The 6,328-nt window shown below is 36.1% G+C and overlaps 1 protein-coding gene across 2 annotated transcripts in view; it reads left to right on the forward strand.

Annotated features, from left to right (window-relative positions):
* Positions 1-6,328, forward strand: part of LOC133657059 (phosphatidylinositol 3,4,5-trisphosphate 3-phosphatase and dual-specificity protein phosphatase PTEN) — a 72,911-nt gene that overhangs the window by 52,827 nt on the left and 13,756 nt on the right. The gene's annotated exons all lie outside the window — the stretch shown is intronic.

The raw sequence follows: 6,328 nt of genomic DNA on the forward strand, positions 1-6,328 counted from the left end.
TGTACTAAGAGAGCCCAGCTTGTAGGTGCATTGTGCTTAGTTGTTTAGACAGTAATGTGTTCATAGAAGTTTAGATTACAAAGTGCCATTTCTTAATGGGGAAAGACGTTTATTCTAGTCAGTTATCAAAGTGCAGGTATCAATCACTTTTTTTGGATCTTTTTTATTTGAAACGCTAATATTAACCGTCAGAAGGTTTACCGTGGTTATCATTAATACTGTTTATCGTGACATCTCTAACACAGTGCTACCTCAGTTTTTGTAGGATCTGGTTTCCAAAGACAATTATTGCCAAAAATGTCTCCTATTGTACAGCCAAACATTACACATGGCCAACTAATCTGTTTTTTTTTTTGCGTATGTCTGCAAAAATCACTAAGGCTGCAGCTATCGATTATTTTAGTAATCGAGTGATCTTTTGATAAGTTTGTTCGATTCTTCAAGTAATCTGATAAAACACACTTTATAGCCTCAATGTGTATTTTATGAAAAATTGTTGTAATAAACTTTTTTTTTCCTGCTTGCTATAATAATTAAATGCAAACCATCAACTTTGAAATTGCAATTTTAACATGTCTACAAGAATGGAATTAAAAATGATGCGCTATTCTCAGCACAGCTGTGTGGAAAATGTGTCCGCCTATTTAAGTTCCCGGCACTCAATGAGTTATCAATTTTTATTAGTTGCTCTCAAACGATTAATGCGATTAATAAAATTAATTTAAAAAAAAAAGCCCACAACTGCGACGAGATCCCAATCTCATCGTCCATGTTTAAGAGCCAGTCAGTAGAAAAGGTTTACTAGTAAATGTCACAACCCTCCAATTGTTTGATCATAACTGATGATATACTAACATTTAACAATGCATAAAAATATTTAAATTTAAAGGAAACAAACTAAGAATCAACATAAGTTCATTTGCAGTCCGAATCATACTAGTCAATCATTTTTAAACTCACTTTTTATCTCTTCCACGTTATTCCTTTCTCCTACAACAGCCATCGCTGTGAATTATGCAAATGAGCGACTTTTAGGTCAGCGAGCCGGTAGCTACTAATGAGGTGACAGCATTGATCACCATTCTCTTAAAATTAGCATCATAAATCACAAATATTACAGTATATTATCATACTTTCCGAACATGTTTTTGTCTAAATAAAAATACTTAACTTTACAGCAAACTACCCATCAAATTGATAAATATGACAATACATTTGACGTTGTTCTTTACAGCATATTACTGTAAATTAAAAAAACTACTGTTTTTTTCGTTAAAATTCTGTTGACTGAGATGCCAGTTTTTGACTGTAAAATCTATGGGTTTTTTTAACGGTGTATTACTGTAAATGGACAGACAGTACATTTGTTTTTACGGTAGAAAAACTGGTAGCTCAGTTGCCAGAATAAAAAAATAACTTTCCATGAACAATATCATGTTGTAAAAACCAATGTCAATTCAACACTAAAATTCTGGTAACTAAGCTGCCAGCTTTTTCCATTTAAACCCCCCCCCCCCCCGAAAAACAGTGGTGCTCTTTTTTCATTTACCGTAAAATATTTTAAAAAACCACTATATTTTACAGTAAAATTTTGTACCGTATTTTGCGGACTATAAGTCGCAGTTTTTTTCATAGTTTGGCCGGGGGTGCAACTTATACTCAGGAGCGACTTATGTGTGAAATTATTAACACTTATGCGTCATATAACGTACACTTATTCATCCTGTTGTTCACGTGGTTTGAGTGTCCGCCCTGAGATGGGTAGGTTGTGAGTTCAAACCCCGGCCGGGTCATACCAAAGACTATAAAAATGGGACCCATTACCTCCCTGCTTGGCACTCAGCATCAAGAGTTTGGAATTGGGGGTTAAATCACCAAAAATGATTCCCGGGCGCGGCTACGCTGCTGCCCACTGCTCCCCTCACCTCCCAGGAGGTGATCAAGGGGATGGGTCTAAAAAAGTACAAAATGTCAAATAAAAATTTATGAAATGTCAAAAAAGTATAAAATGTCAAAAAACTATAAAATGTCAAATAAAAAAGTATCAAATATCAAATAAAAAAGTGCAAAATGTAAAAAAAGTATAAATTGTCAAATAAAAAATTATCATATGTCAAATAAAGTATCATATGACGAAAAAGTATGAAATGTCAAATAAAAATGTATCAAATGTCAAATAAAAAAGTATCAAATGTCAAATAAAAAAGTATCAAATGTCAAAAAATATAAAATGTCAAAAAAGTATCAATTGTCAAATAAAAAAGTATCAAATGCCGAAAAAGTATCAAATGTCAAATAAAAAAGTATCACATGTCAAATAAAAAAGTATCAAATGTCAAAAAATATAAAATGTCAAAAAAGTATCAATTGTCAAATAAAAAAGTATCTAATGCCGAAAAAGTATCAATTGTCAAATAAAAAAGTATCAAATGTCAAAAAAGTATAACATGTCAATTAAAAAAGTATCAAATATCAAATAAAGTATCAAATGTCTAAAAAGTATAACATGTCAAATAAAAAAGTATCAAATGTCAAAAAAGTATAAAATGTCAAATAAAAAAGTAAAAAATGTCAAAAAAGTATAAAATGTCAAATAAAAAAGTATCAAATGTCAAATAAAAAAGTATCACATGTCAAATAAAAAAGTATCAAATGCCGAAAAAGTATCAAATGTCAAATAAAAAAGTATCAAATGTCAAATAAAAGTATCAAATGTCAAAATCACCAAAAATGATTCCCAGGCTGCTGCCCACTGCTCCCCTCACCTTCCAGGCGGTGAACAAGGGGATGGGTCAAATGCAGAGGACAAATTTCACCACACCTAGTGTGTGTGTGTGTGACAATCATTGGTACTTTAACTTTAACTTTAACTATTCTTTATTTATTTTAAATTGCCTTTCAAATGTCTATTCTTGGTGTTGGCTTTTAGCAAATATATTTCCCCCAAAAATGCGACTTGTATGTTTTTTTTTCTTCTTTATTATGCATTTTCGGCAGGTGCGTCTTGTACTTCGGTGCGACTTATACTCCGAAAAATATGATATGTAATTTTTTTAATGTAATATCGACAAGTGTAGTTAAAACAATTGATATAATTAATAATGAAATCCAGAGGCAAATTCATACATTATTCACTGTTACCATGAATTGATTACGTGCACCCCGACTTAAACAAGTTGAAAAACGTATTTGGGTGTTACCATTTAGTGGTCAATTGTACGGAATATGTACTGAACCGTGCAATCTACTAATAAAAGTTTCAATCAATCAATCAATCAAAACAAGCGGCCTTTAACTGCCATGTGGCCCTTAATGAAAACCACTTTGACATCCCTGCTGTAGACAAATCCCCCAAACATTCTGCATCCAAGCCGTAAGAGAGGACCTTTGCTTTTTGAAACAAATACTTTCCGCACACCAGGTGGGGGAAAAGTGAGTGTCAAGTATTCAAACCACACACCCCGGCATCCTCTTTACACACAAGCAGCATCCTGCCTCTGTTCAAGCTCTGATGCAAAGTCAGAAGGCGGATGACTTCATCCCCTCAGTCTGCATCAGTGTTGTTCACCGTCTACATTGCCTGGGTTCCCTTACATGTCTAAGTTCCAAAATGTTGTATCCAAACTCGAGTTGTACGGTATACCGGTATTGGTATAATACCGTGATACTAATGAATCTCAAGAAAGACTTAAAAAGTTGCAAGAATATTTTTGAATTTAAAAAGAGTTACAAAAAGAGACAACAGGCATGATATCCAACTGATTTTTATGAAAATGCTTAAACGAAAATTAAAAGTATGTTGGAGTTCGGGTGTACCGTATTTTTCGGAGTATAAGTCGCTCCGGAGTATAAGTTGCACCGGCCAAAAAATGCATGATAAAGAAGGAAAAAAACACAAGTCGCATTTTTTGGGGAAATTTTTTTGATAAAGCCCAACGCTAAGAATAGACATTTGAAAGGCAATTTAAAATAAATAAAGAATAGTGAACAACAGACTGAATAAGTGTACGTTATATGAGGCATAAATAACCAACTGAGAAGGTGCCTGGTATGTTAACGTAACATATTATGGTAAGAGTCATTCAAATAACTATAACATATAGAACATGCTAGACGTTTACCAAACAATCTGTCACTCCTAATCTCTAAATCCCATGAAATCTTATACGTCTAGTCCAGGGGTCGGCAACCCGCGGCTCCGGAGCCGCATGCGGCTCTTTGACCACTCAGATGCGGCTCAGCTGCATACTTGCCGACCCCCCCAATTTTCTCAGGAGACTCCTGGATCTCAGTGCCTCTCCTAGTTAACTCCCAGGGCAAATATAATCCTATTTTCACTCTGATTACTAAATTAAGGGCGTGCCCTAAATGCACTGCAGTAATTGTCCTCTACAGCATTTACAAACAGCGTGCCAGCCCGGCCACATGTTGTATGTAGCTTTTACTTGCACACGTAGGAGACAGCAAAGCATACTTAGTCATCTGCCACACAGCTTACACTGGCGGTAGCCGTATAAAACAACTTTAACACTGTTACGTTACAAATATGCGCCACACTGTGAACCCACAGCAAAAAAGAATGAAAAACACATTTCTGGAGAACATCCCACCGTAACACAACATAAACACAACACAACCAATACCCAGAATCCCATGCAGCCCTAACTCTTCCGGTCTAGATTATACACCCCCGCTACTACCAAACCCCCCCCCCCCCCCCTGGGTATTTGTTGTGTTGTGTTTATGTTGTGTTACAGTGCAGATGTTCTCCAGAAATGTGTTTGTCATTCTTTTTTGGTGTGGGTTCAAAGTGTGGCGCATATTTGTAACGTAACAGTGTTAAAAGTTTTTTTTTTACGGCTACCGTCAGTGTAAGCTGTGTGGCTGATGACCTAGTACGTCAGCTGAAGCTGCATTCTACATGTGGTCGAGCAGGTACACTGTTTGAGCAGGCTTAGAGGGCGCCAAAAGCAGTGCCATCACGTCCTGATATTCGGGAGTCTCCCGGAAATAATGAGAGGGTTGGCAAGCATGACGCTATCAAGCGCCATTCATTCAAAACTCGCGGGCCGCCCTAATATCAAATTTCCATATTAAAGTGCGTGCCGGTGCGTGTGTCTGAGACCCCTGGTTAACATAGCACAAAGCAATTCAAGCTTTGTATGCGGTGTTTTTCATTTTAAATTTTAATTTTTTTTTTGTGGCTCCCATTATTTTCTTTAATTTGTGAAACTTGCCAAAATGGCTCTTTGAGTGGTAAAGGTTGCCGACCCCTGCTCTAGTCTCTCACGTGAATGAGCTAAATAATATTATTTGTTGTTTTACGGTAATGTGTTAATTTCACACATAAGTCGCTCCTGAGTATAAGTCGCACCCCCGGCCAAACTATGAAAAAAAAACTGCGACTTATAGTCCGAAAAATACGGTAGGTGGAAAGAACAGTAATAAAGTCATCTAAAATAATTTGTGTTAAAAAAGGGGGCAGATAAATATAAGAATATTATTCTTCCATCTGCTCCTTTCTGATCATGGAAACAAAAAAAACAATAAAAGTGTGAACTGTATGTGGCTTGTATATATGCATTTTCATGAAAGGAATAAAATTAAGAATCATATGCGGTACTATACCGCCGCTAAAAAGTACTGGTCCGCACCCCGCCCGGTCGTTTTTATTTTATTTTATTTTTTTAATTATTATTTTTTATTTCATTATTACCTTTTTATTTTATTATATATTTTTGGTGTCTGTTTCCCTATCAATTAAATTAAAAAAATTAAAAAATTTCCATAAGCTATTTACTAGCATTAATGACAACACATTTATGACCTACTCAGTGGCCTAGTGGTTAGAGTGTCCGCCCTGAGATGGGTAGGTTGTGAGTTCATACCAAAGACTATAAAAATGGGAGCCATTACCTCCCTGCTTGGCACTCAGCATCAAGGGTTGGAATTGGGGGTTAAATCACCAAAAATGATTCCTGGGCACGGCACTGCTGCTGCTCGCTGCTCCCCTCACCTCCCAGGGGGGTGAACAAGGGGATGGGTCAAATGCAGAGGACACATTTCACCACACCTAGTGTGTGTGTGACAATCATTGGTACTTTAACTGGCTTCAAGGAAAAGACAGTATGTGATTCAAAGTGTCAGATTTCCATCAGTTGATGATCTTCTTTTTTTTTTCTTGATGTGTTTGAGGGTTTGTCTGAAATGCCTGATATGAAAAACATTGCATGCAATAAATGGTCATGTCAGACCAAAAAAACCCTTCAAAACAGAACAGACTGATGCCATAACATTCTGAAGTACCACAAACATTGCATCACTCTTA

Source organism: Entelurus aequoreus, linkage group LG09 (assembly GCF_033978785.1).
Source record: "Entelurus aequoreus isolate RoL-2023_Sb linkage group LG09, RoL_Eaeq_v1.1, whole genome shotgun sequence".
Taxonomy (NCBI): Eukaryota; Metazoa; Chordata; class Actinopteri; order Syngnathiformes; family Syngnathidae; genus Entelurus; species Entelurus aequoreus.